The sequence below is a fragment of the Strix aluco genome, chromosome 30 (genome assembly GCF_031877795.1).
Source record: "Strix aluco isolate bStrAlu1 chromosome 30, bStrAlu1.hap1, whole genome shotgun sequence".
Lineage (NCBI taxonomy): Eukaryota > Metazoa > Chordata > Aves > Strigiformes > Strigidae > Strix > Strix aluco.
The window spans coordinates 5,399,529-5,423,639 of NC_133960.1; positions in this window are offsets into that span (position 1 = coordinate 5,399,529).

Here is a 24,111-nt window from a genome sequence, read left to right on the forward strand (position 1 = left end):
GAATCTGGGGCTCTGTGCTTTCTTTCCTTCTGAACAAGTGTTACTGTTTTCTGCACAAAAGCGATTCTGCAAAGCAATGTGAACACTTCTGCTTCCCAGGCACAGAGAAGGTGCTAGCAAGGAATTCTCTGCCTGCCTTTCCCCAGTGCTCTGCAAGCTCTCCAGGACAACATAAAATCTGGGGTTCTGTGCTTTCTTTCCTTCTGACCAAGTGTTACTGTTTTCTGCACAAAAGCGATTCTGCGAAGCAATGTGAACAGGCACAGAGAAGGTGCTATCAGGGAATTCTCTGCCTGCCTTTCCCCAGTGCTCTGCAAGCTCTCCAGGACAACATAAAATCTGGGGCTCTGTGCTTTCTTTCCTTCTGAACAAGTGTTACTGTTTTCTGCACAAAAGCGATTCTTGCGAAGCAATGTGAACACTTCTGCTTCCCAGGCACAGAGAAGGTGCTAGCAAGGAATTTTCTGCCTGCCTTTCCCCAGTGCTCTGCAAGCTCACCAGACAACATAGAATCTGGGGCTCTGTGCTTTCTTTCGTTCTGAACAAGTGTTACTGTTTTCTGCACAAAAGCGATTCTGCGAAGCAATGTGAACAGGCACAGAGAAGGTGCTAGCAGGGAATTCTCTGGCTGCCTTTCCCCAGTGCTCTGCAAGCTCTCCAGGACAACATAAAATCTGGGGCTCTGTGCTTTCTTTCGTTCTGAACAAGTGTTACTGTTTTCTGCACAAAAGTGATTCTTGCGAAGCAATGTGAACACTTCTGCTTCCCAGGCACAGAGAAGGTGCTAGCAGGGAATTCTCTGCCTGCCTTTCCCCAGTGCTCTGCAAGCTCTCCAGGACAACATAGAATCTGGGGCTCTGTGCTTTCTTTCCTTCTGAACAAGTGTTACTGTTTTCTGCACAAAAGCGATTCTGCAAAGCAATGTGAACACTTCTGCTTCCCAGGCACAGAGAAGGTGCTAGCAAGGAATTCTCTGCCTGCCTTTCCCCAGTGCTCTGCAAGCTCTCCAGGACAACATAAAATCTGGGGTTCTGTGCTTTCTTTCCTTCTGACCAAGTGTTACTGTTTTCTGCACAAAAGCGATTCTGCGAAGCAATGTGAACAGGCACAGAGAAGGTGCTATCAGGGAATTCTCTGCCTGCCTTTCCCCAGTGCTCTGCAAGCTCTCCAGGACAACATAAAATCTGGGGCTCTGTGCTTTCTTTCCTTCTGAACAAGTGTTACTGTTTTCTGCACAAAAGCGATTCTGCGAAGCAATGTGAACACTTCTGCTTCCCAGGCACAGAGAAGGTGCTAGCAGGGAATTCTCTGCCTGCCTTTCCCCAGTGCTCTGCAAGCTCTCCAGGACAACATAGAATCTGGGGCTCTGTGCTTTCTTTCCTTCTGAACAAGTGTTACTGTTTTCTGCACAAAAGCGATTCTGCGAAGCAATGTGAACACTTCTGCTTCCCAGGCACAGAGAAGGTGCTAGCAGGGAATTCTCTGCCTGCCTTTCCCCAGTGCTCTGCAAGCTCTCCAGGACAACATAGAATCTGGGGCTCTGTGCTTTCTTTCGTTCTGAACAAGTGTTACTGTTTTCTGCACAAAAGCGATTCTGCGAAGCAATGTGAACAGGCACAGAGAAGGTGCTAGCAGGGAATTCTCTGCCTGCCTTTCCCCAGTGCTCTGCAAGCTCTCCAGGACAACATAGAATCTGGGGCTCTGTGCTTTCTTTCGTTCTGAACAAGTGTTACTGTTTTCTGCGCAAAAGCGATTCTGCGAAGCAATGTGAACAGGCACAGAGAAGGTGCTAGCAGGGAATTCTCTGCCTGCCTTTCCCCAGTGCTCTGCAAGCTCTCCAGGACAACATAAAATCTGGGGCTCTGTGCTTTCTTTCCTTCTGAACAAGTGTTAGTGTTTTCTGCACAAAAGCGATTCTTGCGAAGCAATGTGAACACTTCTGCTTCCCAGGCACAGAGAAGGTGCTAGCAAGGAATTCTCTGCCTGCCTTTCCCCAGTGCTCTGCAAGCTCTCCAGGACAACATAGAATCTGGGGCTCTGTGCTTTCTTTCGTTCTGAACAAGTGTTAGTGTTTTCTGCACAAAAGCGATTCTGCGAAGCAATGTGAACAGGCACAGAGAAGGTGCTAGCAGGGAATTCTCTGCCTGCCTTTCCCCAGTGCTCTGCAAGCTCTCCAGGACAACATAGAATCTGGGGCTCTGTGCTTTCTTTCCTTCTGAACAAGTGTTACTGTTTTCTGCACAAAAGCGATTCTGCGAAGCAATGTGAACACTTCTGCTTCCCAGGCACAGAGAAGGTGCTAGCAGGGAATTCTCTGCCTGCCTTTCCCCAGTGCTCTGCAAGCTCTCCAGGACAACAGTGAATCTGGGGCTCTGTGCTTTCTTTCGTTCTGAACAAGTGTTAGTGTTTTCTGCACAAAAGCGATTCTGCGAAGAAATGTGAACAGGCACAGAGAAGGTGCTATCAGGGAATTCTCTGCCTGCCTTTCCCCAGTGCTCTGCAAGCTCTCCAGTACAACATAAAATCTGGGGCTCTGTGCTTTCTTTCCTTCTGAACAAGTGTTACTGTTTTCTGCACAAAAGCGATTCTGCAAAGCAATGTGAACACTTCTGCTTCCCAGGCACAGAGAAGGTGCTAGCAGGGAATTCTCTGCCTGCCTTTCCCCAGTGCTCTGCAAGCTCTCCAGGACAACATAGAATCTGGGGCTCTGTGCTTTCTTTCCTTCTGAACAAGTGTTACTGTTTTCTGCACAAAAGCGATTCTGCAAAGCAATGTGAACACTTCTGCTTCCCAGGCACAGAGAAGGTGCTAGCAAGGAATTCTCTGCCTGCCTTTCCCCAGTGCTCTGCAAGCTCTCCAGGACAACATAAAATCTGGGGTTCTGTGCTTTCTTTCCTTCTGAACAAGTGTTACTGTTTTCTGCACAAAAGCGATTCTGCGAAGCAATGTGAACAGGCACAGAGAAGGTGCTATCAGGGAATTCTCTGCCTGCCTTTCCCCAGTGCTCTGCAAGCTCTCCAGGACAACATAAAATCTGGGGCTCTGTGCTTTCTTTCCTTCTGAACAAGTGTTACTGTTTTCTGCACAAAAGCGATTCTGCGAAGCAATGTGAACACTTCTGCTTCCCAGGCACAGAGAAGGTGCTAGCAGGGAATTCTCTGCCTGCCTTTCCCCAGTGCTCTGCAAGCTCTCCAGGACAACATAGAATCTGGGGCTCTGTGCTTTCTTTCCTTCTGAACAAGTGTTACTGTTTTCTGCACAAAAGCGATTCTGCGAAGCAATGTGAACAGGCACAGAGAAGGTGCTATCAGGGAATTCTCTGCCTGCCTTTCCCCAGTGCTCTGCAAGCTCTCCAGGACAACATAGAATCTGGGGCTCTGTGCTTTCTTTCGTTCTGAACAAGTGTTACTGTTTTCTGCACAAAAGCGATTCTGCGAAGCAATGTGAACACTTCTGCTTCCCAGGCACAGAGAAGGTGCTAGCAAGGAATTCTCTGCCTGTCTTTCCCCAGTGCTCTGCAAGCTCTCCAGGACAACATAGAATCTGGGGCTCTGTGCTTTCTTTCCTTCTGAACAAGTGTTACTGTTTTCTGCACAAAAGCGATTCTTGCGAAGCAATGTGAACACTTCTGCTTCCCAGGCACAGAGAAGGTGCTAGCAGGGAATTCTCTGCCTGCCTTTCCCCAGTGCTCTGCAAGCTCTCCAGGACAACAGTGAATCTGGGGCTCTGTGCTTTCTTTCGTTCTGAACAAGTGTTAGTGTTTTCTGCACAAAAGCGATTCTGCGAAGAAATGTGAACAGGCACAGAGAAGGTGCTATCAGGGAATTCTCTGCCTGCCTTTCCCCAGTGCTCTGCAAGCTCTCCAGGACAACATAAAATCTGGGGCTCTGTGCTTTCTTTCCTTCTGAACAAGTGTTACTGTTTTCTGCACAAAAGCGATTCTTGCGAAGCAATGTGAACACTTCTGCTTCCCAGGCACAGAGAAGGTGCTAGCAAGGAATTCTCTGCCTGCCTTTCCCCAGTGCTCTGCAAGCTCACCAGACAACATAGAATCTGGGGCTCTGTGCTTTCTTTCGTTCTGAACAAGTGTTACTGTTTTCTGCACAAAAGCGATTCTGCGAAGCAATGTGAACAGGCACAGAGAAGGTGCTAGCAGGGAATTCTCTGGCTGCCTTTCCCCAGTGCTCTGCAAGCTCTCCAGGACAACATAAAATCTGGGGCTCTGTGCTTTCTTTCGTTCTGAACAAGTGTTACTGTTTTCTGCACAAAAGCGATTCTTGCGAAGCAATGTGAACACTTCTGCTTCCCAGGCACAGAGAAGGTGCTAGCAGGGAATTCTCTGCCTGCCTTTCCCCAGTGCTCTGCAAGCTCTCCAGGACAACATAGAATCTGGGGCTCTGTGCTTTCTTTCCTTCTGAACAAGTGTTACTGTTTTCTGCACAAAAGCGATTCTGCAAAGCAATGTGAACACTTCTGCTTCCCAGGCACAGAGAAGGTGCTAGCAGGGAATTCTCTGCCTGCCTTTCCCCAGTGCTCTGCAAGCTCTCCAGGACAACATAGAATCTGGGGCTCTGTGCTTTCTTTCCTTCTGAACAAGTGTTACTGTTTTCTGCACAAAAGCGATTCTGCAAAGCAATGTGAACACTTCTGCTTCCCAGGCACAGAGAAGGTGCTAGCAAGGAATTCTCTGCCTGCCTTTCCCCAGTGCTCTGCAAGCTCTCCAGGACAACATAAAATCTGGGGTTCTGTGCTTTCTTTCCTTCTGACCAAGTGTTACTGTTTTCTGCACAAAAGCGATTCTGCGAAGCAATGTGAACAGGCACAGAGAAGGTGCTATCAGGGAATTCTCTGCCTGCCTTTCCCCAGTGCTCTGCAAGCTCTCCAGGACAACATAAAATCTGGGGCTCTGTGCTTTCTTTCCTTCTGAACAACTGTTACTGTTTTCTGCACAAAAGCGATTCTGCGAAGCAATGTGAACACTTCTGCTTCCCAGGCACAGAGAAGGTGCTAGCAGGGAATTCTCTGCCTGCCTTTCCCCAGTGCTCTGCAAGCTCTCCAGGACAACATAGAATCTGGGGCTCTGTGCTTTCTTTCCTTCTGAACAAGTGTTACTGTTTTCTGCACAAAAGCGATTCTGCAAAGCAATGTGAACACTTCTGCTTCCCAGGCACAGAGAAGGTGCTAGCAAGGAATTCTCTGCCTGCCTTTCCCCAGTGCTCTGCAAGCTCTCCAGGACAACATAAAATCTGGGGTTCTGTGCTTTCTTTCCTTCTGACCAAGTGTTACTGTTTTCTGCACAAAAGCGATTCTGCGAAGCAATGTGAACAGGCACAGAGAAGGTGCTATCAGGGAATTCTCTGCCTGCCTTTCCCCAGTGCTCTGCAAGCTCTCCAGGACAACATAGAATCTGGGGCTCTGTGCTTTCTTTCGTTCTGAACAAGTGTTACTGTTTTCTGCACAAAAGCGATTCTGCGAAGCAATGTGAACACTTCTGCTTCCCAGGCACAGAGAAGGTGCTAGCAAGGAATTCTCTGCCTGTCTTTCCCCAGTGCTCTGCAAGCTCTCCAGGACAACATAGAATCTGGGGCTCTGTGCTTTCTTTCCTTCTGAACAAGTGTTACTGTTTTCTGCACAAAAGCGATTCTTGCGAAGCAATGTGAACACTTCTGCTTCCCAGGCACAGAGAAGGTGCTAGCAGGGAATTCTCTGCCTGCCTTTCCCCAGTGCTCTGCAAGCTCTCCAGGACAACATAGAATCTGGGGCTCTGTGCTTTCTTTCGTTCTGAACAAGTGTTACTGTTTTCTGCACAAAAGCGATTCTGCGAAGCAATGTGAACAGGCACAGAGAAGGTGCTAGCAGGGAATTCTCTGCCTGCCTTTCCCCAGTGCTCTGCAAGCTCTCCAGGACAACATAAAATCTGGGGCTCTGTGCTTTCTTTCGTTCTGAACAAGTGTTACTGTTTTCTGCACAAAAGCGATTCTGCGAAGCAATGTGAATACTTCTGCTTCCCAGGCACAGAGAAGGTGCTAGCAAGGAATTCTCTGCCTGCCTTTCCCCAGTGCTCTGCAAGCTCTCCAGGACAACATAGAATCTGGGGCTCTGTGCTTTCTTTCCTTCTGAACAAGTGTTACTGTTTTCTGCACAAAAGCGATTCTTGCGAAGCAATGTGAACACTTCTGCTTCCCAGGCACAGAGAAGGTGCTAGCAGGGAATTCTCTGCCTGCCTTTCCCCAGTGCTCTGCAAGCTCTCCAGGACAACATAGAATCTGGGGCTCTGTGCTTTCTTTCCTTCTGAACAAGTGTTACTGTTTTCTGCACAAAAGCGATTCTGCAAAGCAATGTGAACACTTCTGCTTCCCAGGCACAGAGAAGGTGCTAGCAAGGAATTCTCTGCCTGCCTTTCCCCAGTGCTCTGCAAGCTCTCCAGGACAACATAAAATCTGGGGTTCTGTGCTTTCTTTCCTTCTGACCAAGTGTTACTGTTTTCTGCACAAAAGCGATTCTGCGAAGCAATGTGAACAGGCACAGAGAAGGTGCTATCAGGGAATTCTCTGCCTGCCTTTCCCCAGTGCTCTGCAAGCTCTCCAGGACAACATAGAATCTGGGGCTCTGTGCTTTCTTTCGTTCTGAACAAGTGTTACTGTTTTCTGCACAAAAGCGATTCTGCGAAGCAATGTGAACACTTCTGCTTCCCAGGCACAGAGAAGGTGCTAGCAAGGAATTCTCTGCCTGTCTTTCCCCAGTGCTCTGCAAGCTCTCCAGGACAACATAGAATCTGGGGCTCTGTGCTTTCTTTCCTTCTGAACAAGTGTTACTGTTTTCTGCACAAAAGCGATTCTTGCGAAGCAATGTGAACACTTCTGCTTCCCAGGCACAGAGAAGGTGCTAGCAGGGAATTCTCTGCCTGCCTTTCCCCAGTGCTCTGCAAGCTCTCCAGGACAATAGTGAATCTGGGGCTCTGTGCTTTCTTTCGTTCTGAACAAGTGTTAGTGTTTTCTGCACAAAAGCGATTCTGCGAAGAAATGTGAACAGGCACAGAGAAGGTGCTATCAGGGAATTCTCTGCCTGCCTTTCCCCAGTGCTCTGCAAGCTCTCCAGGACAACATAAAATCTGGGGCTCTGTGCTTTCTTTCCTTCTGAACAAGTGTTACTGTTTTCTGCACAAAAGCGATTCTTGCGAAGCAATGTGAACACTTCTGCTTCCCAGGCACAGAGAAGGTGCTAGCAAGGAATTCTCTGCCTGCCTTTCCCCAGTGCTCTGCAAGCTCACCAGACAACATAGAATCTGGGGCTCTGTGCTTTCTTTCGTTCTGAACAAGTGTTACTGTTTTCTGCACAAAAGCGATTCTGCGAAGCAATGTGAACAGGCACAGAGAAGGTGCTAGCAGGGAATTCTCTGGCTGCCTTTCCCCAGTGCTCTGCAAGCTCTCCAGGACAACATCAAATCTGGGGCTCTGTGCTTTCTTTCGTTCTGAACAAGTGTTACTGTTTTCTGCACAAAAGCGATTCTTGCGAAGCAATGTGAACACTTCTGCTTCCCAGGCACAGAGAAGGTGCTAGCAGGGAATTCTCTGCCTGCCTTTCCCCAGTGCTCTGCAAGCTCTCCAGGACAACATAGAATCTGGGGCTCTGTGCTTTCTTTCCTTCTGAACAAGTGTTACTGTTTTCTGCACAAAAGCGATTCTGCAAAGCAATGTGAACACTTCTGCTTCCCAGGCACAGAGAAGGTGCTAGCAGGGAATTCTCTGCCTGCCTTTCCCCAGTGCTCTGCAAGCTCTCCAGGACAACATAGAATCTGGGGCTCTGTGCTTTCTTTCCTTCTGAACAAGTGTTACTGTTTTCTGCACAAAAGCGATTCTGCAAAGCAATGTGAACACTTCTGCTTCCCAGGCACAGAGAAGGTGCTAGCAAGGAATTCTCTGCCTGCCTTTCCCCAGTGCTCTGCAAGCTCTCCAGGACAACATAAAATCTGGGGTTCTGTGCTTTCTTTCCTTCTGACCAAGTGTTACTGTTTTCTGCACAAAAGCGATTCTGCGAAGCAATGTGAACAGGCACAGAGAAGGTGCTATCAGGGAATTCTCTGCCTGCCTTTCCCCAGTGCTCTGCAAGCTCTCCAGGACAACATAAAATCTGGGGCTCTGTGCTTTCTTTCCTTCTGAACAACTGTTACTGTTTTCTGCACAAAAGCGATTCTGCGAAGCAATGTGAACACTTCTGCTTCCCAGGCACAGAGAAGGTGCTAGCAGGGAATTCTCTGCCTGCCTTTCCCCAGTGCTCTGCAAGCTCTCCAGGACAACATAGAATCTGGGGCTCTGTGCTTTCTTTCCTTCTGAACAAGTGTTACTGTTTTCTGCACAAAAGCGATTCTGCAAAGCAATGTGAACACTTCTGCTTCCCAGGCACAGAGAAGGTGCTAGCAAGGAATTCTCTGCCTGCCTTTCCCCAGTGCTCTGCAAGCTCTCCAGGACAACATAAAATCTGGGGTTCTGTGCTTTCTTTCCTTCTGACCAAGTGTTACTGTTTTCTGCACAAAAGCGATTCTGCGAAGCAATGTGAACAGGCACAGAGAAGGTGCTATCAGGGAATTCTCTGCCTGCCTTTCCCCAGTGCTCTGCAAGCTCTCCAGGACAACATAGAATCTGGGGCTCTGTGCTTTCTTTCGTTCTGAACAAGTGTTACTGTTTTCTGCACAAAAGCGATTCTGCGAAGCAATGTGAACACTTCTGCTTCCCAGGCACAGAGAAGGTGCTAGCAAGGAATTCTCTGCCTGTCTTTCCCCAGTGCTCTGCAAGCTCTCCAGGACAACATAGAATCTGGGGCTCTGTGCTTTCTTTCCTTCTGAACAAGTGTTACTGTTTTCTGCACAAAAGCGATTCTTGCGAAGCAATGTGAACACTTCTGCTTCCCAGGCACAGAGAAGGTGCTAGCAGGGAATTCTCTGCCTGCCTTTCCCCAGTGCTCTGCAAGCTCTCCAGGACAACATAGAATCTGGGGCTCTGTGCTTTCTTTCGTTCTGAACAAGTGTTACTGTTTTCTGCACAAAAGCGATTCTGCGAAGCAATGTGAACAGGCACAGAGAAGGTGCTAGCAGGGAATTCTCTGCCTGCCTTTCCCCAGTGCTCTGCAAGCTCTCCAGGACAACATAAAATCTGGGGCTCTGTGCTTTCTTTCGTTCTGAACAAGTGTTACTGTTTTCTGCACAAAAGCGATTCTGCGAAGCAATGTGAATACTTCTGCTTCCCAGGCACAGAGAAGGTGCTAGCAAGGAATTCTCTGCCTGCCTTTCCCCAGTGCTCTGCAAGCTCTCCAGGACAACATAGAATCTGGGGCTCTGTGCTTTCTTTCCTTCTGAACAAGTGTTACTGTTTTCTGCACAAAAGCGATTCTTGCGAAGCAATGTGAACACTTCTGCTTCCCAGGCACAGAGAAGGTGCTATCAGGGAATTCTCTGCCTGCCTTTCCCCAGTGCTCTGCAAGCTCTCCAGGACAACATAGAATCTGGGGCTCTGTGCTTTCTTTTGTTCTGAACAAGTGTTACTGTTTTCTGTACAAAAGCGATTCTGCGAAGCAATGTGAACAGGCACAGAGAAGGTGCTAGCAGGGAATTCTCTGCCTGCCTTTCCCCAGTGCTCTGCAAGCTCTCCAGGACAACATAGAATCTGGGGCTCTGTGCTTTCTTTCGTTCTGAACAAGTGTTACTGTTTTCTGCGCAAAAGCGATTCTGCGAAGCAATGTGAACAGGCACAGAGAAGGTGCTAGCAGGGAATTCTCTGCCTGCCTTTCCCCAGTGCTCTGCAAGCTCTCCAGGACAACATAAAATCTGGGGCTCTGTGCTTTCTTTCCTTCTGAACAAGTGTTACTGTTTTCTGCACAAAAGCGATTCTTGCGAAGCAATGTGAACACTTCTGCTTCCCAGGCACAGAGAAGGTGCTAGCAAGGAATTCTCTGCCTGCCTTTCCCCAGTGCTCTGCAAGCTCTCCAGGACAACAGTGAATCTGGGGCTCTGTGCTTTCTTTCCTTCTGAACAAGTGTTAGTGTTTTCTGCACAAAAGCGATTCTGCGAAGCAATGTGAACAGGCACAGAGAAGGTGCTAGCAGGGAATTCTCTGCCTGCCTTTCCCCAGTGCTCTGCAAGCTCTCCAGGACAACATAGAATCTGGGGCTCTGTGCTTTCTTTCCTTCTGAACAAGTGTTACTGTTTTCTGCACAAAAGCGATTCTGCGAAGCAATGTGAACACTTCTGCTTCCCAGGCACAGAGAAGGTGCTAGCAAGGAATTCTCTGCTTGCCTTTCCCCAGTGCTCTGCAAGCTCTCCAGGACAACATAGAATCTGGGGCTCTGTGCTTTCTTTCCTTCTGAACAAGTGTTAGTGTTTTCTGCACAAAAGCGATTCTGCGAAGCAATGTGAACACTTCTGCTTCCCAGGCACAGAGAAGGTGCTAGCAGGGAATTCTCTGCCTGCCTTTCCCCAGTGCTCTGCAAGCTCTCCAGGACAACAGTGAATCTGGGGCTCTGTGCTTTCTTTCGTTCTGAACAAGTGTTACTGTTTTCTGCACAAAAGCGATTCTTGCGAAGCAATGTGAACACTTCTGCTTCCCAGGCACAGAGAAGGTGCTAGCAGGGAATTCTCTGCCTGCCTTTCCCCAGTGCTCTGCAAGCTCTCCAGGACAACATAGAATCTGGGGCTCTGTGCTTTCTTTCCTTCTGAACAAGTGTTACTGTTTTCTGCACAAAAGCGATTCTGCAAAGCAATGTGAACACTTCTGCTTCCCAGGCACAGAGAAGGTGCTAGCAGGGAATTCTCTGCCTGCCTTTCCCCAGTGCTCTGCAAGCTCTCCAGGACAACAGTGAATCTGGGGCTCTGTGCTTTCTTTCGTTCTGCACAAGTGTTACTGTTTTCTGCACAAAAGCGATTCTGCGAAGCAATGTGAACAGGCACAGAGAAGGTGCTAGCAGGGAATTCTCTGCCTGCCTTTCCCCAGTGCTCTGCAAGCTCTCCAGGACAACATAAAATCTGGGGCTCTGTGCTTTCTTTCCTTCTGAACAACTGTTACTGTTTTCTGCACAAAAGCGATTCTGCGAAGCAATGTGAACACTTCTGCTTCCCAGGCACAGAGAAGGTGCTAGCAGGGAATTCTCTGCCTGCCTTTCCCCAGTGCTCTGCAAGCTCTCCAGGACAACATAGAATCTGGGGCTCTGTGCTTTCTTTCCTTCTGAACAAGTGTTACTGTTTTCTGCACAAAAGCGATTCTGCAAAGCAATGTGAACACTTCTGCTTCCCAGGCACAGAGAAGGTGCTAGCAAGGAATTCTCTGCCTGCCTTTCCCCAGTGCTCTGCAAGCTCTCCAGGACAACATAAAATCGGGGTTCTGTGCTTTCTTTCCTTCTGACCAAGTGTTACTGTTTTCTGCACAAAAGCGATTCTGCGAAGCAATGTGAACAGGCACAGAGAAGGTGCTATCAGGGAATTCTCTGCCTGCCTTTCCCCAGTGCTCTGCAAGCTCTCCAGGACAACATAAAATCTGGGGCTCTGTGCTTTCTTTCCTTCTGAACAAGTGTTACTGTTTTCTGCACAAAAGCGATTCTGCGAAGCAATGTGAACACTTCTGCTTCCCAGGCACAGAGAAGGTGCTAGCAAGGAATTCTCTGCCTGCCTTTCCCCAGTGCTCTGCAAGCTCTCCAGGACAACATAGAATCTGGGGCTCTGTGCTTTCTTTCCTTCTGAACAAGTGTTACTGTTTTCTGCACAAAAGCGATTCTTGCGAAGCAATGTGAACACTTCTGCTTCCCAGGCACAGAGAAGGTGCTAGCAAGGAATTCTCTGCCTGCCTTTCCCCAGTGCTCTGCAAGCTCTCCAGGACAACATAGAATCTGGGGCTCTGTGCTTTCTTTCGTTCTGAACAAGTGTTACTGTTTTCTGCACAAAAGCGATTCTGCGAAGCAATGTGAACACTTCTGCTTCCCAGGCACAGAGAAGGTGCTAGCAAGAAATTCTCTGCTTGCCTTTCCCCAGTGCTCTGCAAGCTCTCCAGGACAACATAGAATCTGGAGCTCTGTGCTTTCTTTCCTTCTGAACAAGTGTTAGTGTTTTCTGCACAAAAGCGATTCTGCGAAGCAATGTGAACACTTCTGCTTCCCAGGCACAGAGAAGGTGCTAGCAGGGAATTCTCTGCCTGCCTTTCCCCAGTGCTCTGCAAGCTCTCCAGGACAACAGTGAATCTGGGGCTCTGTGCTTTCTTTCGTTCTGAACAAGTGTTAGTGTTTTCTGCACAAAAGCGATTCTGCGAAGAAATGTGAACAGGCACAGAGAAGGTGCTATCAGGGAATTCTCTGCCTGCCTTTCCCCAGTGCTCTGCAAGCTCTCCAGGACAACATAAAATCTGGGGCTCTGTGCTTTCTTTCCTTCTGAACAACTGTTACTGTTTTCTGCACAAAAGCGATTCTGCGAAGCAATGTGAACACTTCTGCTTCCCAGGCACAGAGAAGGTGCTAGCAAGGAATTCTCTGCCTGCCTTTCCCCAGTGCTCTGCAAGCTCTCCAGGACAACATAGAATCTGGGGCTCTGTGCTTTCTTTCCTTCTGAACAAGTGTTACTGTTTTCTGCACAAAAGCGATTCTGCAAAGCAATGTGAACACTTCTGCTTCCCAGGCACAGAGAAGGTGCTAGCAAGGAATTCTCTGCCTGCCTTTCCCCAGTGCTCTGCAAGCTCTCCAGGACAACATAAAATCTGGGGCTCTGTGCTTTCTTTCCTTCTGAACAAGTGTTACTGTTTTCTGCACAAAAGCGATTCTGCGAAGCAATGTGAACAGGCACAGAGAAGGTGCTATCAGGGAATTCTCTGGCTGCCTTTCCCCAGTGCTCTGCAAGCTCTCCAGGACAACATAAAATCTGGGGCTCTGTGCTTTCTTTCGTTCTGAACAAGTGTTACTGTTTTCTGCACAAAAGCGATTCTGCGAAGCAATGTGAACAGGCACAGAGAAGGTGCTAGCAGGGAATTCTCTGCCTGCCTTTCCCCAGTGCTCTGCAAGCTCTCCAGGACAACATAGAATCTGGGGCTCTGTGCTTTCTTTCGTTCTGAACAAGTGTTACTGTTTTCTGCACAAAAGCGATTCTGCGAAGCAATGTGAACAGGCACAGAGAAGGTGCTAGCAGGGAATTCTCTGCCTGCCTTTCCCCAGTGCTCTGCAAGCTCTCCAGGACAACATAAAATCTGGGGCTCTGTGCTTTCTTTCCTTCTGAACAAGTGTTACTGTTTTCTGCACAAAAGCGATTCTTGCGAAGCAATGTGAACACTTCTGCTTCCCAGGCACAGAGAAGGTGCTAGCAAGGAATTCTCTGCCTGCCTTTCCCCAGTGCTCTGCAAGCTCTCCAGGACAACATAGAATCTGGGGCTCTGTGCTTTCTTTCGTTCTGAACAAGTGTTAGTGTTTTCTGCACAAAAGCGATTCTGCGAAGCAATGTGAACAGGCACAGAGAAGGTGCTAGCAGGGAATTCTCTGCCTGCCTTTCCCCAGTGCTCTGCAAGCTCTCCAGGACAACATAGAATCTGGGGCTCTGTGCTTTCTTTCCTTCTGAACAAGTGTTACTGTTTTCTGCACAAAAGCGATTCTGCGAAGCAATGTGAACACTTCTGCTTCCCAGGCACAGAGAAGGTGCTAGCAAGGAATTCTCTGCTTGCCTTTCCCCAGTGCTCTGCAAGCTCTCCAGGACAACATAGAATCTGGGGCTCTGTGCTTTCTTTCCTTCTGAACAAGTGTTAGTGTTTTCTGCACAAAAGCGATTCTGCGAAGCAATGTGAACACTTCTGCTTCCCAGGCACAGAGAAGGTGCTAGCAGGGAATTCTCTGCCTGCCTTTCCCCAGTGCTCTGCAAGCTCTCCAGGACAACAGTGAATCTGGGGCTCTGTGCTTTCTTTCGTTCTGAACAAGTGTTAGTGTTTTCTGCACAAAAGCGATTCTGCGAAGAAATGTGAACAGGCACAGAGAAGGTGCTATCAGGGAATTCTCTGCCTGCCTTTCCCCAGTGCTCTGCAAGCTCTCCAGGACAACATAAAATCTGGGGCTCTGTGCTTTCTTTCCTTCTGAACAAGTGTTACTGTTTTCTGCACAAAAGCGATTCTTGCGAAGCAATGTGAACACTTCTGCTTCCCAGGCACAGAGAAGGTGCTAGCAAGGAATTTTCTGCCTGCCTTTCCCCAGTGCTCTGCAAGCTCACCAGACAACATAGAATCTGGGGCTCTGTGCTTTCTTTCGTTCTGCACAAGTGTTACTGTTTTCTGCACAAAAGCGATTCTGCGAAGCAATGTGAACAGGCACAGAGAAGGTGCTAGCAGGGAATTCTCTGCCTGCCTTTCCCCAGTGCTCTGCAAGCTCTCCAGGACAACATAAAATCTGGGGCTCTGTGCTTTCTTTCGTTCTGAACAAGTGTTACTGTTTTCTGCACAAAAGCGATTCTTGCGAAGCAATGTGAACACTTCTGCTTCCCAGGCACAGAGAAGGTGCTAGCAGGGAATTCTCTGCCTGCCTTTCCCCAGTGCTCTGCAAGCTCTCCAGGACAACATAGAATCTGGGGCTCTGTGCTTTCTTTCCTTCTGAACAAGTGTTACTGTTTTCTGCACAAAAGCGATTCTGCAAAGCAATGTGAACACTTCTGCTTCCCAGGCACAGAGAAGGTGCTAGCAAGGAATTCTCTGCCTGCCTTTCCCCAGTGCTCTGCAAGCTCTCCAGGACAACATAAAATCTGGGGTTCTGTGCTTTCTTTCCTTCTGACCAAGTGTTAGTGTTTTCTGCACAAAAGCGATTCTGCGAAGCAATGTGAACAGGCACAGAGAAGGTGCTAGCAGGGAATTCTCTGCCTGCCTTTCCCCAGTGCTCTGCAAGCTCTCCAGGACAACATAGAATCTGGGGCTCTGTGCTTTCTTTCCTTCTGAACAAGTGTTAGTGTTTTCTGCACAAAAGCGATTCTGCGAAGCAATGTGAACAGGCACAGAGAAGGTGCTAGCAGGGAATTCTCTGCCTGCCTTTCCCCAGTGCTCTGCAAGCTCTCCAGGACAACATAGAATCTGGGGCTCTGTGCTTTCTTTCCTTCTGAACAAGTGTTACTGTTTTCTGCACAAAAGCGATTCTGCGAAGCAATGTGAACACTTCTGCTTCCCAGGCACAGAGAAGGTGCTAGCAAGGAATTCTCTGCTTGCCTTTCCCCAGTGCTCTGCAAGCTCTCCAGGACAACATAGAATCTGGGGCTCTGTGCTTTCTTTCCTTCTGAACAAGTGTTACTGTTTTCTGCACAAAAGCGATTCTGCAAAGCAATGTGAACACTTCTGCTTCCCAGGCACAGAGAAGGTGCTAGTAAGGAATTCTCTGCCTGCCTTTCCCCAGTGCTCTGCAAGCTCTCCAGGACAACATAAAATCTGGGGTTCTGTGCTTTCTTTCCTTCTGACCAAGTGTTAGTGTTTTCTGCACAAAAGCGATTCTGCGAAGCAATGTGAACAGGCACAGAGAAGGTGCTAGCAGGGAATTCTCTGCCTGCCTTTCCCCAGTGCTCTGCAAGCTCTCCAGGACAACATAGAATCTGGGGCTCTGTGCTTTCTTTCCTTCTGAACAAGTGTTACTGTTTTCTGCACAAAAGCGATTCTGCAAAGCAATGTGAACACTTCTGCTTCCCAGGCACAGAGAAGGTGCTAGCAAGGAATTCTCTGCCTGCCTTTCCCCAGTGCTCTGCAAGCTCTCCAGGACAACATAAAATATGGGGTTCTGTGCTTTCTTTCCTTCTGAACAAGTGTTACTGTTTTCTGCACAAAAGCGATTCTGCGAAGCAATGTGAACAGGCACAGAGAAGGTGCTAGCAGGGAATTCTCTGCCTGCCTTTCCCCAGTGCTCTGCAAGCTCTCCAGGACAACATAAAATCTGGGGCTCTGTGCTTTCTTTCCTTCTGAACAACTGTTACTGTTTTCTGCACAAAAGCGATTCTGCGAAGCAATGTGAACACTTCTGCTTCCCAGGCACAGAGAAGGTGCTAGCAGGGAATTCTCTGCCTGCCTTTCCCCAGTGCTCTGCAAGCTCTCCAGGACAACATAGAATCTGGGGCTCTGTGCTTTCTTTCCTTCTGAACAAGTGTTACTGTTTTCTGCACAAAAGCGATTCTGCAAAGCAATGTGAACACTTCTGCTTCCCAGGCACAGAGAAGGTGCTAGTAAGGAATTCTCTGCCTGCCTTTCCCCAGTGCTCTGCAAGCTCTCCAGGACAACATAAAATCTGGGGTTCTGTGCTTTCTTTCCTTCTGACCAAGTGTTAGTGTTTTCTGCACAAAAGCGATTCTGCGAAGCAATGTGAACAGGCACAGAGAAGGTGCTAGCAGGGAATTCTCTGCCTGCCTTTCCCCAGTGCTCTGCAAGCTCTCCAGGACAACATAGAATCTGGGGCTCTGTGCTTTCTTTCCTTCTGAACAAGTGTTACTGTTTTCTGCACAAAAGCGATTCTGCAAAGCAATGTGAACACTTCTGCTTCCCAGGCACAGAGAAGGTGCTAGCAAGGAATTCTCTGCCTGCCTTTCCCCAGTGCTCTGCAAGCTCTCCAGGACAACATAAAATATGGGGTTCTGTGCTTTCTTTCCTTCTGAACAAGTGTTACTGTTTTCTGCACAAAAGCGATTCTGCGAAGCAATGTGAACAGGCACAGAGAAGGTGCTAGCAGGGAATTCTCTGCCTGCCTTTCCCCAGTGCTCTGCAAGCTCTCCAGGACAACATAAAATCTGGGGCTCTGTGCTTTCTTTCCTTCTGAACAACTGTTACTGTTTTCTGCACAAAAGCGATTCTGCGAAGCAATGTGAACACTTCTGCTTCCCAGGCACAGAGAAGGTGCTAGCAGGGAATTCTCTGCCTGCCTTTCCCCAGTGCTCTGCAAGCTCTCCAGGACAACATAGAATCTGGGGCTCTGTGCTTTCTTTCCTTCTGAACAAGTGTTACTGTTTTCTGCACAAAAGCGATTCTGCAAAGCAATGTGAACACTTCTGCTTCCCAGGCACAGAGAAGGTGCTAGCAAGGAATTCTCTGCCTGCCTTTCCCCAGTGCTCTGCAAGCTCTCCAGGACAACATAAAATCTGGGGTTCTGTGCTTTCTTTCCTTCTGACCAAGTGTAAATGTTTTCTGCACAAAAGCGATTCTGCGAAGCAATGTGAACAGGCACAGAGAAGGTGCTATCAGGGAATTCTCTGCCTGCCTTTCCCCAGTGCTCTGCAAGCTCTCCAGGACAACATAAAATCTGGGGCTCTGTGCTTTCTTTCGTTCTGAACAAGTGTTACTGTTTTCTGCACAAAAGCGATTCTGCGAAGCAATGTGAACACTTCTGCTTCCCAGGCACAGAGAAGGTGCTAGCAAGGAATTCTCTGCCTGCCTTTCCCCAGTGCTCTGCAAGCTCTCCAGGACAACATAGAATCTGGGGCTCTGTGCTTTCTTTCCTTCTGAACAAGTGTTACTGTTTTCTGCACAAAAGCGATTCTTGCGAAGCAATGTGAACACTTCTGCTTCCCAGGCACAGAGAAGGTGCTAGCAGGGAATTCTCTGCCTGCCTTTCCCCAGTGCTCTGCAAGCTCTCCAGGACAACATAGAATCTGGGGCTCTGTGCTTTCTTTCGTTCTGAACAAGTGTTACTGTTTTCTGCACAAAAGCGATTCTGCGAAGCAATGTGAACAGGCACAGAGAAGGTGCTAGCAGGGAATTCTCTGCCTGCCTTTCCCCAGTGCTCTGCAAGCTCTCCAGGACAACATAGAATCTGGGGCTCTGTGCTTTCTTTCGTTCTGAACAAGTGTTACTGTTTTCTGCACAAAAGCGATTCTGCGAAGCAATGTGAACAGGCACAGAGAAGGTGCTAGCAGGGAATTCTCTGTCTGCCTTTCCCCAGTGCTCTGCAAGCTCTCCAGGACAACATGGAATCTGGGGCTCTGTGCTTTCTTTCGTTCTGAACAAGTGTTAGTGTTTTCTGCACAAAAGCGATTCTGCGAAGCAATGTGAACAGGCACAGAGAAGGTGCTAGCAGGGAATTCTCTGCCTGCCTTTCCCCAGTGCTCTGCAAGCTCTCCAGGACAACATAGAATCTGGGGCTCTGTGCTTTCTTTCCTTCTGAACAAGTGTTACTGTTTTCTGCACAAAAGCGATTCTGCGAAGCAATGTGAACACTTCTGCTTCCCAGGCACAGAGAAGGTGCTAGCAAGGAATTCTCTGCTTGCCTTTCCCCAGTGCTCTGCAAGCTCTCCAGGACAACATAGAATCTGGGGCTCTGTGCTTTCTTTCCTTCTGAACAAGTGTTAGTGTTTTCTGCACAAAAGCGATTCTGCGAAGCAATGTGAACACTTCTGCTTCCCAGGCACAGAGAAGGTGCTAGCAGGGAATTCTCTGCCTGCCTTTCCCCAGTGCTCTGCAAGCTCTCCAGGACAACAGTGAATCTGGGGCTCTGTGCTTTCTTTCGTTCTGAACAAGTGTTAGTGTTTTCTGCACAAAAGCGATTCTGCGAAGAAATGTGAACAGGCACAGAGAAGGTGCTATCAGGGAATTCTCTGCCTGCCTTTCCCCAGTGCTCTGCAAGCTCTCCAGGACAACATAAAATCTGGGGCTCTGTGCTTTCTTTCCTTCTGAACAAGTGTTACTGTTTTCTGCACAAAAGCGATTCTTGCGAAGCAATGTGAACACTTCTGCTTCCCAGGCACAGAGAAGGTGCTAGCAAGGAATTTTCTGCCTGCCTTTCCCCAGTGCTCTGCAAGCTCACCAGACAACATAGAATCTGGGGCTCTGTGCTTTCTTTCCTTCTGAACAAGTGTTACTGTTTTCTGCACAAAAGCGATTCTGCAAAGCAATGTGAACACTTCTGCTTCCCAGGCACAGAGAAGGTGCTAGCAAGGAATTCTCTGCCTGCCTTTCCCCAGTGCTCTGCAAGCTCTCCAGGACAACATAAAATATGGGGTTCTGTGCTTTCTTTCCTTCTGAACAAGTGTTACTGTTTTCTGCACAAAAGCGATTCTGCGAAGCAATGTGAACAGGCACAGAGAAGGTGCTATCAGGGAATTCTCTGCCTGCCTTTCCCCAGTGCTCTGCAAGCTCTCCAGGACAACATAAAATCTGGGGCTCTGTGCTTTCTTTCCTTCTGAACAACTGTTACTGTTTTCTGCACAAAAGCGATTCTGCGAAGCAATGTGAACACTTCTGCTTCCCAGGCACAGAGAAGGTGCTAGCAGGGAATTCTCTGCCTGCCTTTCCCCAGTGCTCTGCAAGCTCTCCAGGACAACATAGAATCTGGGGCTCTGTGCTTTCTTTCCTTCTGAACAAGTGTTACTGTTTTCTGCACAAAAGCGATTCTGCAAAGCAATGTGAACACTTCTGCTTCCCAGGCACAGAGAAGGTGCTAGCAAGGAATTCTCTGCCTGCCTTTCCCCAGTGCTCTGCAAGCTCTCCAGGACAACATAAAATCTGGGGTTCTGTGCTTTCTTTCCTTCTGACCAAGTGTAAATGTTTTCTGCACAAAAGCGATTCTGCGAAGCAATGTGAACAGGCACAGAGAAGGTGCTATCAGGGAATTCTCTGCCTGCCTTTCCCCAGTGCTCTGCAAGCTCTCCAGGACAACATAAAATCTGGGGCTCTGTGCTTTCTTTCGTTCTGAACAAGTGTTACTGTTTTCTGCACAAAAGCGATTCTGCGAAGCAATGTGAACACTTCTGCTTCCCAGGCACAGAGAAGGTGCTAGCAAGGAATTCTCTGCCTGCCTTTCCCCAGTGCTCTGCAAGCTCTCCAGGACAACATAGAATCTGGGGCTCTGTGCTTTCTTTCCTTCTGAACAAGTGTTACTGTTTTCTGCACAAAAGCGATTCTTGCGAAGCAATGTGAACACTTCTGCTTCCCAGGCACAGAGAAGGTGCTAGCAGGGAATTCTCTGCCTGCCTTTCCCCAGTGCTCTGCAAGCTCTCCAGGACAACATAGAATCTGGGGCTCTGTGCTTTCTTTCGTTCTGAACAAGTGTTACTGTTTTCTGCACAAAAGCGATTCTGCGAAGCAATGTGAACAGGCACAGAGAAGGTGCTAGCAGGGAATTCTCTGTCTGCCTTTCCCCAGTGCTCTGCAAGCTCTCCAGGACAACATGGAATCTGGGGCTCTGTGCTTTCTTTCGTTCTGAACAAGTGTTAGTGTTTTCTGCACAAAAGCGATTCTGCGAAGCAATGTGAACAGGCACAGAGAAGGTGCTAGCAGGGAATTCTCTGCCTGCCTTTCCCCAGTGCTCTGCAAGCTCTCCAGGACAACATAGAATCTGGGGCTCTGTGCTTTCTTTCCTTCTGAACAAGTGTTACTGTTTTCTGCACAAAAGCGATTCTGCGAAGCAATGTGAACACTTCTGCTTCCCAGGCACAGAGAAGGTGCTAGCAAGGAATTCTCTGCTTGCCTTTCCCCAGTGCTCTGCAAGCTCTCCAGGACAACATAGAATCTGGGGCTCTGTGCTTTCTTTCCTTCTGAACAAGTGTTAGTGTTTTCTGCACAAAAGCGATTCTGCGAAGCAATGTGAACACTTCTGCTTCCCAGGCACAGAGAAGGTGCTAGCAGGGAATTCTCTGCCTGCCTTTCCCCAGTGCTCTGCAAGCTCTCCAGGACAACATAGAATCTGGGGCTCTGTGCTTTCTTTCGTTCTGAACAAGTGTTAGTGTTTTCTGCACAAAAGCGATTCTGCGAAGAAATGTGAACAGGCACAGAGAAGGTGCTAGCAGGGAATTCTCTGCCTGCCTTTCCCCAGTGCTCTGCAAGCTCTCCAGGACAACATAAAATCTGGGGCTCTGTGCTTTCTTTCCTTCTGAACAAGTGTTACTGTTTTCTGCACAAAAGCGATTCTTGCGAAGCAATGTGAACACTTCTGCTTCCCAGGCACAGAGAAGGTGCTAGCAAGGAATTTTCTGCCTGCCTTTCCCCAGTGCTCTGCAAGCTCACCAGACAACATAGAATCTGGGGCTCTGTGCTTTCTTTCGTTCTGCACAAGTGTTACTGTTTTCTGCACAAAAGCGATTCTGCGAAGCAATGTGAACAGGCACAGAGAAGGTGCTAGCAGGGAATTCTCTGCCTGCCTTTCCCCAGTGCTCTGCAAGCTCTCCAGGACAACATAAAATCTGGGGCTCTGTGCTTTCTTTCGTTCTGAACAAGTGTTACTGTTTTCTGCACAAAAGCGATTCTTGCGAAGCAATGTGAACACTTCTGCTTCCCAGGCACAGAGAAGGTGCTAGCAGGGAATTCTCTGCCTGCCTTTCCCCAGTGCTCTGCAAGCTCTCCAGGACAACATAGAATCTGGGGCTCTGTGCTTTCTTTCCTTCTGAACAAGTGTTACTGTTTTCTGCACAAATGCGATTCTGCAAAGCAATGTGAACACTTCTGCTTCCCAGGCACAGAGAAGGTGCTAGCAAGGAATTCTCTGCCTGCCTTTCCCCAGTGCTCTGCAAGCTCTCCAGGACAACATAAAATCTGGGGTTCTGTGCTTTCTTTCCTTCTGACCAAGTGTTAGTGTTTTCTGCACAAAAGCGATTCTGCGAAGCAATGTGAACAGGCACAGAGAAGGTGCTAGCAGGGAATTCTCTGCCTGCCTTTCCCCAGTGCTCTGCAAGCTCTCCAGGACAACATAGAATCTGGGGCTCTGTGCTTTCTTTCCTTCTGAACAAGTGTTACTGTTTTCTGCACAAAAGCGATTCTGCAAAGCAATGTGAACACTTCTGCTTCCCAGGCACAGAGAAGGTGCTAGCAAGGAATTCTCTGCCTGCCTTTCCCCAGTGCTCTGCAAGCTCTCCAGGACAACATAAAATATGGGGTTCTGTGCTTTCTTTCCTTCTGAACAAGTGTTACTGTTTTATGCACAAAAGCGATTCTGCGAAGCAATGTGAACAGGCACAGAGAAGGTGCTATCAGGGAATTCTCTGCCTGCCTTTCCCCAGTGCTCTGCAAGCTCTCCAGGACAACATAAAATCTGGGGCTCTGTGCTTTCTTTCCTTCTGAACAACTGTTACTGTTTTCTGCACAAAAGCGATTCTGCGAAGCAATGTGAACACTTCTGCTTCCCAGGCACAGAGAAGGTGCTAGCAGGGAATTCTCTGCCTGCCTTTCCCCAGTGCTCTGCAAGCTCTCCAGGACAACATAGAATCTGGGGCTCTGTGCTTTCTTTCCTTCTGAACAAGTGTTACTGTTTTCTGCACAAAAGCGATTCTGCAAAGCAATGTGAACACTTCTGCTTCCCAGGCACAGAGAAGGTGCTAGCAAGGAATTCTCTGCCTGCCTTTCCCCAGTGCTCTGCAAGCTCTCCAGGACAACATAAAATCTGGGGTTCTGTGCTTTCTTTCCTTCTGACCAAGTGTAAATGTTTTCTGCACAAAAGCGATTCTGCGAAGCAATGTGAACAGGCACAGAGAAGGTGCTATCAGGGAATTCTCTGCCTGCCTTTCCCCAGTGCTCTGCAAGCTCTCCAGGACAACAGTGAATCTGGGGCTCTGTGCTTTCTTTCGTTCTGAACAAGTGTTAGTGTTTTCTGCACAAAAGCGATTCTGCGAAGAAATGTGAACAGGCACAGAGAAGGTGCTATCAGGGAATTCTCTGCCTGCCTTTCCCCAGTGCTCTGCAAGCTCTCCAGGACAACATAAAATCTGGGGCTCTGTGCTTTCTTTCCTTCTGAACAAGTGTTACTGTTTTCTGCACAAAAGCGATTCTTGCGAAGCAATGTGAACACTTCTGCTTCCCAGGCACAGAGAAGGTGCTAGCAAGGAATTTTCTGCCTGCCTTTCCCCAGTGCTCTGCAAGCTCACCAGACAACATAGAATCTGGGGCTCTGTGCTTTCTTTCGTTCTGAACAAGTGTTACTGTTTTCTGCACAAAAGCGATTCTGCGAAGCAATGTGAACAGGCACAGAGAAGGTGCTAGCAGGGAATTCTCTGGCTGCCTTTCCCCAGTGCTCTGCAAGCTCTCCAGGACAACATAGAATCTGGGGCTCTGTGCTTTCTTTCCTTCTGAACAAGTGTTACTGTTTTCTGCACAAAAGCGATTCTGCAAAGCAATGTGAACACTTCTGCTTCCCAGGCACAGAGAAGGTGCTAGCAAGGAATTCTCTGCCTGCCTTTCCCCAGTGCTCTGCAAGCTCTCCAGGACAACATAAAATATGGGGCTCTGTGCTTTCTTTCCTTCTGACCAAGTGTTACTGTTTTCTGCACAAAAGCGATTCTGCGAAGCAATGTGAACAGGCACAGAGAAGGTGCTAGCAGGGAATTCTCTGCCTGCCTTTCCCCAGTGCTCTGCAAGCTCTCCAGGACAACATGAAATCTGGGGCTCTGTGCTTTCTTTCCTTCTGAACAAGTGTTACTGTTTTCTGCACAAAAGCGATTCTTGCGAAGCAATGTGAACACTTCTGCTTCCCAGGCACAGAGAAGGTGCTAGCAGGGAATTCTCTGCCTGCCTTTCCCCAGTGCTCTGCAAGCTCTCCAGGACAACATAGAATCTGGGGCTCTGTGCTTTCTTTCGTTCTGAACAAGTGTTAGTGTTTTCTGCGCAAAAGCGATTCTGCGAAGCAATGTGAACAGGCACAGAGAAGGTGCTAGCAGGGAATTCTCTGCCTGCCTTTCCCCAGTGCTCTGCAAGCTCTCCAGGACAACATAGAATCTGGGGCTCTGTGCTTTCTTTCCTTCTGAACAAGTGTTAGTGTTTTCTGCACAAAAGCGATTCTGCGAAGCAATGTGAACACTTCTGCTTCCCAGGCACAGAGAAGGTGCTAGCAAGGAATTCTCTGCCTGCCTTTCCCCAGTGCTCTGCAAGCTCTCCAGGACAACAGCAAATCTGGGGCTCTGTGCTTTCTTTCGTTCTGAACAAGTGTTAGTGTTTTCTGCACAAAAGCGATTCTGCTAAGCAATGTGAACAGGCACAGAGAAGGTGCTAGCAGGGAATTCTCTGCCTGCCTTTCCCCAGTGCTCTGCAAGCTCTCCAGGACAACATAGAATCTGGGGCTCTGTGCTTTCTTTCCTTCTGAACAAGTGTTAGTGTTTTCTGCACAAAAGCGATTCTGCGAAGCAATGTGAACACTTCTGCTTCCCAGGCACAGAGAAGGTGCTAGCAAGGAATT